General features: G+C 44.4%; 1 protein-coding gene and 1 pseudogene across 4 annotated transcripts in view; both read left to right on the top strand.

Annotated features, from left to right (window-relative positions):
* APOD (apolipoprotein D) overlaps nucleotides 1–12,152 on the top strand; it is an 87,313-nt gene that overhangs the window by 55,505 nt on the left and 19,656 nt on the right. The gene's annotated exons all lie outside the window — the stretch shown is intronic.
* On the top strand, nucleotides 2,448–3,714 carry LOC132520552 (ubiquitin-conjugating enzyme E2 L3-like; annotated as a pseudogene).

Raw genomic sequence — 12,152 nt, 5'->3', positions numbered from 1 at the left:
AGCACGTGCTGCATATTCTCTCAGGGTCCACCTTGTGTCCCATCCCTTCCCCTGACTACTATCTTAATGGAGAGGTTTCTGATGGTACAGCCTGGACTCACTCTCAGTAACTCATTCTTAGTAAATCGTCTCTGTTAGAATGAAGGACTTCCTTTCCATATACTTCCCCCTTTCAACATCAGATCAAAAGGAAGGAAAAAGATGACTCACCATCCCCTGTTCTCCCAGTGAACTTGTATGACTGTCTCTTTCCTCCTGAACCTGGTTCTCTCAAACTGCTAGCTTTCCATCTCTATTCATATTTCTTCTTAAGAAATTTAACCACTGTGGAGTATTTTTCAAACGGATGAACACTTCTAACAAAAACTGCTTTCTTGATGGGTCCATATCCTTTTGACTTTCTAATATTTAAAAATGCATCTGGATACAAAGGCCTTCCCTATCTATCTTATCTGGAATAGGTCCTACCCTCCTGTCCACCCTGGCTCACCTTTCTCTATTTATACAGCCCCACTCGTTTTTAAAATCAAGTTTTGTTTGTTTACTTGAATTTTTGGTTTGTCCTCCCCTGCTGGGCTGTAAGCTCCATGAGGGCAGAGACCACATCTGTTCTGCTCTCCAATGTACCCCCAGCACCTAGCAGAGTGCCTGCCATGTAGGAGAATCTTGTTAGAACTTTTGTTGAATGGATAAATAAAGTAGAATGTACATAATAAGTGATATATCACTTAGCTAATTAATTTTAAATAAGTTTAACAAATTTAAATAAATTTCCTTAGCTAATTAAAAGTGAAATGCAGGGTGAAGTAGAGTGGAGGGTAAGCAATGCCAGCTTTGTCAGGATTGAGTCTTAGGAGAGTGGAGCAGAGTACATAGGAGCTAACAGAGCTGACGGGTCAAACAAAGGCACCTGTCATCGTGGGTGTAAATGCCCACAGCTGCCCAGGGGTCAGGGAAGCTGAGGGAGGACCTAGGGGAGGTGAGGGCAGATATGGGCCTGGTCCCTGCTTCATGCAAAGGAGGTGGGCCAGCAGATAGACGACCATATGTGTGAGCTACAAAATGACTGCTGCTTCACTTCCACCCTCCAAATCTCACATGAGAATCCCCCTGGTGGCCCACCCTATCCAAAAACATGAAGGAAAGGAAAGTGTGATGTAGCCTAGCCAAGTTAACACATTACAAAGCCACTATAGTAGGTACTCACTGTTTGTTGAAGGACTGCTTGAATGAATGAATGCTTGAACAAATGAATGATTGAATGAGCTGGCATGGCAGCAAGAGGCATTTGGCCATCTGGTCTCACCAGAATGAACACTCTGTGAGGGATGGGATTTTTGCAGGTTTCGTTCATTGCTGTATCCCCAATACATGGAATGGTACCTGGCCCATGTGGGTGCTTGAGAAAATTTTGTGGAACGAATATTGAATGGTTCTGGCCCAACGTCAAAAGGACTTGTGTGGAGTCACTAGAAGACACAACTGAATGAAAATTTTTCTTTGGTACAGGGTGTGGGAAATGCATGAGGAGCCATTTTATACATTTAGCATAAATGGGCATGACGTGAAACAAAGGCAAAACCATATTTCCTTCTCTTGCAACATATCTCAAGAGAGCAAAATATAAAATCGTTGTGGTGACAGTGGAGCAAATATCATAAATAATATATCAGTTATAGAGAAGCTTGGCTACTAAGAGCCAAGAATCCTGGCTAAGGGGGATGAGAGGGGAGAGGAAAAGTGAGTTAGAAACATTTTATTCACAGCCTTCTCCAGGTCCAGGTGGGAAGCTACAAAGCAGAGTAAATCCTAGAAGTGGCCTTGACCTGCTGTGAAACCTGACAGGCCATGGATACCCCAGGGCCAGAGTCATTCAATTACAACCAGGCTATACCCTTAGGCAGGCTCCTAGAACTTAGTCCTGGGAGGGCTCAAGGTTTAGCTCAAATATTCCACTTCTCTGTTGGCAGGTCTCTGTCGGAAGGTCTCACATGAACTCTGATGCAATTGGAGCATCTCTTTCACCTTTTGTCTCCCTGCCCCTCATATGATCTCATTTTTGTTTCAAAAGATACGTGCCTCCTCTCTATAACTCTTCTACAACCCTATCCCTATATATCAGAAATACCAAATGGTAACCATGGTTCTCTCTGGCTGGTGGAATTACTGGCTTTCATATGCTTTTCTTCTTTGTGCTTTCCTGTGTTTTCCACTTTTTTTGAACATGAATTACTTCTATAATCACACACACAAAACAGTACAAAAGTACTTTTAAGTACTATAACTAAGGGGAACTGGAGCAATGAAAAAGAGAACTATTGTTTGTATGTTTTCAAAATAAATATTGCCAGCAACATCTTACATCTCAGCATGAGCAACTTAAAGTGTAGATGCTGCTTCTAAGCTACAATATCATTGATATGTGAGATACCTGTGATATAGCAACAATACGGTACTTGTACTTGGTACTGAATTTCCTCTAGATGTCGCACCCTGGGAAAGTTTATGATCAGCCAAATGTTGTTGGTTTTCAACTTGAATTAGACTTTCTCTGATCTTTATACCTGATATAAACTAAAAGACTCTCTATTGGTCCACAAAAATGAAATAAAGAAAATGAGATAACTTTCCACTTATTATGTGTGGTATCTGCAGAATTACAGACCTAAATATTAAAGAAAAGACGTCAAGGTGCCAGCAGCAGATTGAAGATGGCAGCCAGCAGGAGGCTGATGAAGGGGCTTGAGGACATCCTCAAATGTGAGATGAAAAAATTCCTTTACATCTAGGTTGATGAAGCTACTTGGTTGACCTGGCAAGGGCTTATGGTTCCTGACAACCCTCCATATTGATAAGGGGGCCTTCCGAATCGAAATCAGCTTTCCAGCAGACTACCCATTCAAGCTACCAAAGATCACATTTAAACCGAAGATCTATCACCCGGAACATGGATGAAAAGGGCAGGTCTGTCTGCTGGTCATTAGTGCTGAAAACTGGAAGCCAGCAACCAAAACCAACCAAATGAACCCCCCAGCACAAGGACAGTAAAAAATTCTGTAAGAACGTTGAAGAGTTTACAGAGAAATATGGGGAAAAGCGACCTGTGGACTAAAATCTGCCACAGCTGATTCCAGCGTGTGAGCAGAGACCCTGAGCAGTGCATTCAGATATCCCAAGAAGCAGGACTCTGTGGAAGATTGACATGGGCCACTGCCCAGCATCCGCTTGTGGCAGTTACTAATTTTCTACAATTTTCATAATCAAAAGTGGTCTAGGTAACCTGTAAAGATAGGATTAAAATTTTAAGATGTTCTAAGAAAAAGAAAAGAAAAGATGTCAATAAATGGTGTCAGTGGACATGAAAAATGTGGTTACCACTGTGTCATGGATCTAATAAGCGGTATAATGAAAAAAAAAACAGAAAAGAAAACTGAACTGAATACTTGGCTTTAAATTAAAACCAGGGCATGGGCTTCCCTGGTGGCGCAGTGGTTAAGAATCTGCCTGCCAATGCAGGGGACATGAGTTCGAGCCCTGGTCCAGGAAGATCCCACATGCCACAGAGCAACTAAGCCCATGTACCACAACTACTGAGCCTGCGAGCCATAACTACTGAGCCCACATGCCACAACTACTGAAGCCCACACACCTAGAGCCCGTGCTCTGCAAGAAGTGAAGCCATTGCAATGAGAAGTCCGCGTGCAGCAACAAAGACCCAACGCAGCCAAAAATAAAATAAATTTATTTTTAAAAAAATTATAACTGGGGCATATTTGAGGACCAAGTTTTATGATTCATCCCTATTTTCGTAGCAGGTTAAAACCCATTGACAATAAAAAAGTATCAAAGTTTCTTCACCCAAATATCTCCAAACAAATCACTAGAGATGTCCTCAGTAAAGTGGATATGTAAGATTAAGAGATTAAGATCATTCTAGACTTTGGAGAGCTAAATTTTATGTTTCCTCCTGCCCTAATTCTTGGTAGAGGTAAGTCAATAAGAGGAAAACTCACTTCTGTCCCCAGGTCACAGTCCTGGTCTTCCTCTGCTTCTCCTCTTCTCTCAGACTTCTTCCTTATTTTATCCCCAGTGCTTCAGCCAAGCAAGGCCCAGGGCCCTCCTGAGGAGTGAAGGCTTGGACTGAGGACAAGCTCACTGCCATCTCCCATGATTTGTATCCAGGCAAAAGTGGGTGAAATGAGCATCAAGGGCAGTCTTGGGAAGGGTGTGAAGGATGGAGACAGAGGGAGAGTCAGCAAAGGGAAACTGGCTGCCTGAGAAGCATGTGGAAGGGAAAGGAGCAGTCCTCTTGGACGGGGAGAATTGCAGGAACGCTGTATGTACGTGTCTGTGTCCCAAGTTTGGTTTGCACTAGATGAGAGAGTGACCTCTTTTTCCCACAAAGAACGCTTGTCCAAAATCAGCCAGGCACTTCGTTCTACGCTCTCCAGATCAGCTCAGGGCTCTCACTAACTTCGCGAGGCTGGTTCTGATCTGACCACTAGAGACTTATCATAAAGAGTCTGCCTTTCTCCCGGAGTCCAAGGACCTCAGCTCTCGGCCACACACAATCACATAGATATATAATTAATATATCTATGATAAACCCTCCTCAAATAATCAGTTCTTCAATTTGGTGGAAGAACCAACCGGACCATTTGGGTCCTGCAAATAAATTAACCCATGGAATCCTGGAATGTTCCCATTCTCAGCCACTTATTTTGTGCTGGAGACTTTCATATTCACCAAGTGTCCACTAGACTGAGTGCTAAACAAGCTCATAGAGGTAAGACCATGAGAAAAACACACAGAAGAAATTCTTCTGGTGTTAAAACAAACTCTGTGAGGACAAAATGTACTTGGAGTTCGACTCCATCTCTTCTGTCTTCGTGGTGGGTTACTACAGTTCATCAGGAAAATAGTTTGAAATTTGCAAAATCTCCAAATCCTGCCTTGGGGAGTCTGTGCCTGTTGGCTTTCTCACAGCTTCTTTGTGACCATAGGATGGGTTTAATAACCACACTCCGGGTTGCACAACTATTATTATCCCCATCAGAGAAATGCAGTGCAGAAAAACAGAACCTGTGTTTGCATTTCCTGTTTCATATAAACAGTTTCATCTAAGACAACAGCATAAGCTATTCATCCATGACTGTAGTCCTCTCCTGGTGCTGAGGCTGGAGGGCCTGCAGCAAATGGTTTCAAAATGGAAGCATCTTCCCCAGCTGCACTCTCCACATGGCCTCCTTTCTCACCTTACAGCCTATCTCTCTGACTCTCTACCCCCATGGTGGGTGCATAAAAGAAATGGGGACCCAGTGAGTCTTGGTGCTTCTGCGGAAGCCCACAGGCCCTGATCAGAGCTGACAGTTTGGGAGGTAGAGTGAGGCCAGTGGACTTAAAGATGCAAGCAGAGTTATGTAGGGATCCAACGATGTTAATGGTTCCTAAGCTAATACAACCTTCTCCCAACTTCCTTTTCTGACTCCCCTGACCTGCCTGGGGTCTTGTCTTCTTCCTATACTAGGTACCAAATCACAGTCATAGAATGTTAGTGGCAAGAAAGGATGAACCTTGATCTGGGCAGAGGAAGTTCCTTGCCAAAGTCAGCCACAGATTGATGACAAAGCTGGGCCTAGAACCCGTCTGTCTTGATTCACAGACCTGTGCTCTTTCCAGAAGTCCTAACATGAAGAGGATTCTTTAACTGAGCTGTTATGGAGATTCTCACTGATTCTTGGCTGTAAATAGTAATGGCCTGTCAAGATACCAAAATTGAAATAAGACAAAATAGGATAAACCTTTGTTGGCTACAACATCATTGAGAGGAGACTACAAACTCCCTCATCCCTGACACTCTCAGGGATCTGAGTAGGGTCTAGTATCATGGAGGACAAGGTTGGTCACATGAATCCTTCCTTCCCTCTGCTGTCCACCCAGTGACCATTCACAGCATGACTCATCCCTAACATGTTTAGCTGTAGGTCTCTAAAATTTTAGATGCTCAGGAAAGGAAGAGGCCTTAAAGAGCATACAGAATAACTACATGTCTGCGTGTATCACATATGTTAGAAGCAGCTGCAAGTCCAAAGGCAGCCTCCTGTGCCTGTGTCCACAGATCCCTGTGGGACTTGAAGATCTGGCGTTATCTGGTTCATCTGAACAGGTAGCAGTTAAGCTGTATATTTCAAGCCAGAATGTTCACTATGCCACTTGCATTATTCTATTTGGCAGTCTACACCGCAGGACTCCTATAGTAGAGCTAGAAATTCCCCTCCACTTATCCAGTTTCCCAATCTAAAGTCCTAAGGGTATCCCTCTGCTCTGCACGACGTCCTAATGTAGCCATTTATCCCCTGGGCCATTTCCCTGGCCCACTCTGTCCCTGGACCAGAGATGTGCTTCCTCCCAACCCAGCACAGATGCTATGGGAGGCCTGGTACAGTGACCTGGGCTCAGCTGACCCCGCCACTCCATCTGTTCATGGGAACAGTGCTTCCTTTGTACCATTGTTTGGTTTTTTGTTTTTTGGTTGTTTTTTTTTTAAATTTTTCCTTCTCCCCTGTTTCAAACTCAGTCCCTCAGGGCCTCAGTTGAAGCCCATCCCTGCCCAAGCACATCCCCACACTACAACTTGTAATATTCCCTAAGCAGGCCATGGATATCTTTTCAAATAACCCTCCTGAAGTGGGAAGGTCCTGGAAAATCCAGTCACTTCCCCTCAACTGGAAGCACCAGCTTCTGGAAAATTCCACAGCTCTGGGCCCTGGCTAGTGGGAGAAAAGGGGAGGGGGTGAATTAGATTGATGCCTAAATCTTTAGACCATCTGTTGGGTTCTTTTGAGTGAGTTAGGGTGAATCTCAATGAAGTGAAATTCTCAACCTGGAATAGTTATGACAACCTGAAGATCATCTCAGGCCAAATGTAGAGAAAAAAGGCAAAGTGTGTGTGTTCATCCCTTGTTGTTGTAAGGTGGGACCTTCCTTCAGACCCAGCAGACTTTCTTTAGGGGAGCCCTTCCTTGACCCTTTTAAGAAAATCACAGGCCTTCTGGTCATGATTGAAATCTCCCTATTTGAAGCATATTTGATGAACCAACTCTTTTGTTCACATATTTTTCTTTTAAAAGTTGAGTTTGTTTTCCTAAATTTTTGTTATTCTAACTACATCAAAGCATCCCAGTCCAAAGACATAGAATGTGCTAGGAAAGCAGACATTGGATCATTTAGGGCAAAATGTATACAAGACATGTTTACTTGAGAGTTCATGATACCAAAGATAAAAGGATTTCTGGCTGACAGGTCAACAGGCTTCTTTCCCTGGAGACTAGGGTCCCCTGTGGTCCCAAGATACCCAGAGTGGTACCTGCAAGGCTGAGCCCTGAGATGCTAAGAGTCCCTAAGCTTTGCCCATCTCTCAAGTGGATATGGCTGTGGGAGGGGAATGTAAGAGACAATTTGAAGCCCCTGGACAGGCAGAATGGAGCTGTCCAGTGCCCCTCACGGCAGGGTGCAGAGATCCTGAGTCTTCAGGATTTTGTCTGGTTAATGGCCATGTTCAGCTTCTGCTACAAAGGTCACTGATCCCCCAGGTGAGGGAAGCTGAGAAACAAGTGACCAGAGCAACTACTCAGAGGGGAAAGAAGCCAGAATAGCAAAGTCCACAAGGACAGGGGTTTGATCTTGTACATCTCATCTTCCTGGTGCCTAGCAAAATGACTAGTCCTTGCGAAGTGCTCCGTAAACATTTGTTAAATTAATAAATTATTGATTTATGAGAACAGGTCAAAGATTTAGGCCTGGGGTGGGGGAGACAGAAGGAAGTCTAAGGGGATTAGTCAGAAACCTCAAGGGAATCTTGGTAAGTCTCAGAATCATTGACTCAACAGAGGAGGTCCCTTTACTCCAAGACCCAAGTCCAAATGCAGCTCCCACTATGGTTGTGACATACGGTATGAGCTTAGTGACTCTTGCACCTTCTCACGTCAAATTAGATGGCGGCCTGAGGTAAGGTATTGCCACTGGGGAAACAGAGAAGGGATGAAATAGAAATTTAGGAGGCTGGATGGAGAATATTTGGAGACAGAGTATGTAGGTATTGAAGAAAAGTGACTCAAAGGTAAAAATAATATAAAGACAATATCTACTTCATGGGGTTACTGTAAGGAGTAGACGAATTAACACAGAGTCTCTGGAATAGTATTTGAGTGCCACTGGGTAGGTTTTTTGTTTGTTTGTTTGTTTTTTGCGGTACGCAGGCCTCTCACTGTTGTGGCCTCTCCTGTTGCGGAGCACAGGCTCCGGACGCACAGGCTCAGCAGCCATGGCTCACGGGCCCAGCCGCTCCACGGCATGTGGGATCTTCCCGGACCGGGGCACGCACCCGTGTCCCCTGCATTGGCAAGCGGACTGTCAACCACTGCGCTACCAGGGAAGCCCTAGGTAGGTTCTTAATAGAAAGAGCTTTCTCCTCCTCCTCATCCCTCTCTATTTTCATTAAAGATCAGACTATCCCACCTGAAAACCTCAGAGTGCCCACCCCAAGGAGGATCTGCCAGCCGTGTCTTTATGTGAATGTCATGATTGAAGGCCATGGACACACCCGTGTCTCTACCGATCCCCACTGAACAGATAGAAATAAAAGTGTCTTCTCTCCAGGGCTGCGTCAGGAAAACCCCGAAAGCCGTTCTCTCACAGTCAGAATGTTTTCTTTGTTCCTCTGAGATAGAACCAACATCTCTGTAAAGGACAAAGAGGCAGCTTGACTCATAAGCCGAGCAGACGCTATGGGCTGAGTGATGGCTACATGGGGTAGCTGGAGCTGAACCCCTGAGACTTCAGTGTTTGTTGTGGTATATACTATGATGAGGTGCGGGGGGGGACCTTTTTAAAAACCGAATACGTGTATTTCTGAACGTCAGATTCACATGCAGCCTCAGACCTCTCCAAACACAGTCATCCTAAGCTCTCCTGATGTGTCTTCAGGGCCCCCAGAGAACAGAAAAGGACCAGACATGTCTGGCCACATTTCTGATTCTTTCCCTCCAAATATTTTCATGCCCTTACTTATTCAACAAACATTTACCAAGCTCCTACTTTGTGCCAGGCACCGTGCTGGAAGCTGGAGCTTCAAAGAAATAAGGCCACGTCCCTTCCCACGTACAGCCCTGTAGGGAAGAGAGACAAACCACACACTAGAACACTGGGGGATGTGTTAGAGAGAGATTTTGCAAACAGTCCTGGGAGCACAGAGGAGGCCACAGAGCCCAACCAGTGTTTCAGTGTTCCTGGAGGACCAGCAAGGGTTGACCAGGTGAAGGGGGCAGGGAGGCCTTCCAGGTAAGGGAGCCGCAAGCAGGATGGCCAAAGGCAAGCAAGACAATGACTCAGTGGTTCTCACCTCCCTGCACATTGAAATCATTGGCAGAGCTTTTCTTTTCTTTTTTTTAATTGAAGTATAGTTGATTTACAATGTTGTGTTAGTTTGTGGTGTACAGCAAAGTGATTCAGATATAGATATATATATTCTTTTCTATTATGGTTTATTACAGGATATCGAATAGAGTTCCCTGTGCTACACAGTAGGACCTTGTTGTTTATCTATTTTATATATGGTCGTTTGTATCTGGTAATCTCAAACTCCTAATTTATTCCTCCCCTGCTTTCCCCTTTGGTAACATAAGTTTGTTTTCTATGTTGGCAGAGCTTTTAACAGTTACTGATGCCTAGGCCCTCACACAGCTCTATTAAGTCAGAATCTTTGGAGACAGGGCCCAGGAATCAGTCTTATTAAAAGCACCCCAGGTATATGTGACCAGAGTTAAGGACCACTGAACTAAGGAAGAGTCACTAACACAAGATATTTGGGGGAAAGAAAGCACAAAAGAATACTATTTCACTCCATCAATAATTCTAAAATAGAGGCTCTTAGACCCCATGCAAAGCATGCAAGACCAAGGGATGCACTGATGTATTCTCGAGTCAGTAACAGATCTACTATACAGCCTCCACCCAAATCCAGGAACCAATGAAATCTGTGGTTCTCAGTCACCTCCTCTCCCCCACACCCACTTGCTCCCTCCAGGAGATGTAGCCCATGGAAAACCACTTGCCATTCTTAATGGAGTATGCTGTGGCTCTCAAATCCAGTAATACTCTCTTCATCGCTGTAATGAGGACCTACTTGTATTTCAGAAAACTTAAAAGGAGGCTCCAAGGCCAAACACAAAACTCTAGACACGGTACAACAATACCACTTTTGACAAAGTACATAATAAATCAATAAATCAAATGGTCATTTTCTTAAAGACTTAGATGGAGACATAGAAATCCTGTTCTTCAAATTGGGGCATGTCCCATTGTAAGAGGGACTACCTTGGACCAAGAGACTGGCCAATAGCTCCCATTCACGAGAAGGTGAATTCAGAAGTGGTTACGAATCCCAGTTCAGCCACTCGCTGCACCATGTTGGGCAAGTCCTAACCTGTGAGCAAGTTCTCTGCTCCACAAAATGGATATAATTATATCTACCTTGCATGGTTGCTCTTGGCTTGAAGGAGATAATATATGTAGAGTACCCAGCATAACAAGTGTCTAGTACCCGAGAGCTGGCTCATCAGTCAGTGAAAACTCTCTATTTATTCTACCATCACTTTATTATCGGAAACTGTGTTACAGGAGCGAAAGTAACACAGAGATAGAAGGATGGGCCAGGTCATGGTTCTCCTGCTGCCACCCTCTCCCTCCCTCTTATCTTCTCACTCGAGGCAGCACGTGGCACCTGAGACTCGAAGTCTGCAGGCTGCTCCTGCCTCTCGGGGGTGCGCCCCAAGTACACGTCTAAGTGTGTGATGGTTCAGCCCCTCTACCCAGATGAAGACAGCATGTGAGAGCCTGGAGTCTGGCTCTCTCCCTCTGTCACCTGGGCCCCAGCCCAAATGTGATGCTCCATCACCTCCTATTTATTGACCTCTCTCACCAGCATTGGGAAACTGCCCTTCACTCCTGCACACTCAGTTGGACTTCATTAAAGAAATTTCTCTCCCAGAAGGTATGTTCATGGAAATTATGTCGAATCAAGCAGGGACTCCAGACATCCTCTCTCAAGTTCCTACCCTTTTTGTGCCATGGACTCACTGACAACTCAGCAAAAATGTCCATAAATGCGTAAAACAAAACAGGATCGCAAAAGCGTTCAATTTTATTGAAATGGGGTTCTGTCAACCTCCCATGGAGACCCATGGATTCCATATTACAAACACCTGATAGTCAAACCCTGGATTGAAAGCTCAGGAAACTCTCCAAAGTCACCCAGCTAAGAGGTAAGAGAGCCGAGGCAAGAACCCCATCGCCCTGTTCCGGAACCCGAGCTCTGTCCACCAATCTATTTATTATCTTAGAAAATTAAAAAAATCAAAACAGAGCTCTTACTGCTTCTGCATTAAAAAATCCTGAATTAAAAAAAAAATCCTGAATTTTGGTCCCATTGGAAGGCTTGGAGGTGGCCCTGCCAGCCCCATATATCTTCATAAGAACTGGCCTCAGTCTATATTGGATTACAAAACTGGACAAAGATTGTTTCCCAGCAAACATCTGGAAAAGCTTAAAGCCACAATAAGTTGACTGAGGTAACTGGTAGCAGATGTCCCAGCTCCTGGAATTTGTTGGATGACAGTGTTGGATGATGGACTAGATGTACGGGTTCAATTCCTCTGCTTTCAGGTGGCCTTTGTCAAGGAGTCTGGAACACTAGTTTCTGAGCCTGATGCAGAAAACTCAGCCCTCCTGCTTGCCTCAGCATTTCTCAGGAATTAGTAAGCAGTTGGTATCATCCTTCTCTGCTGAGAAGGTTGGAAGGTATTAAACCCCTGGCCAATCTCTCAGTGAACCCTTTCACCCCTTTCTATTGCTGGGCCAATAGAACATAATGGTTAAAAGTATGGCTTTGGAGTTACACGTTAGGATTTAAATTCTCACTTCATCACTTTAGAAAAGTTGCATGACCACATCTTCCCACCTCAGTTTTTTCATCCCTCTAATGGGACTAGTACTAATGCCTGCCTTGCAGGGTATGTAACAATTAGAGCTAATATATGGAAAACACCTATACAGGACCTGGTGTTGCAGTGTTAAATAGTCAGGAGCTATGATTA

This window comes from Lagenorhynchus albirostris, chromosome 5 (assembly GCF_949774975.1).
Source record: "Lagenorhynchus albirostris chromosome 5, mLagAlb1.1, whole genome shotgun sequence".
Taxonomy (NCBI): Eukaryota; Metazoa; Chordata; class Mammalia; order Artiodactyla; family Delphinidae; genus Lagenorhynchus; species Lagenorhynchus albirostris.
This window is presented reverse-complemented; position numbering and strand designations above follow the sequence as displayed.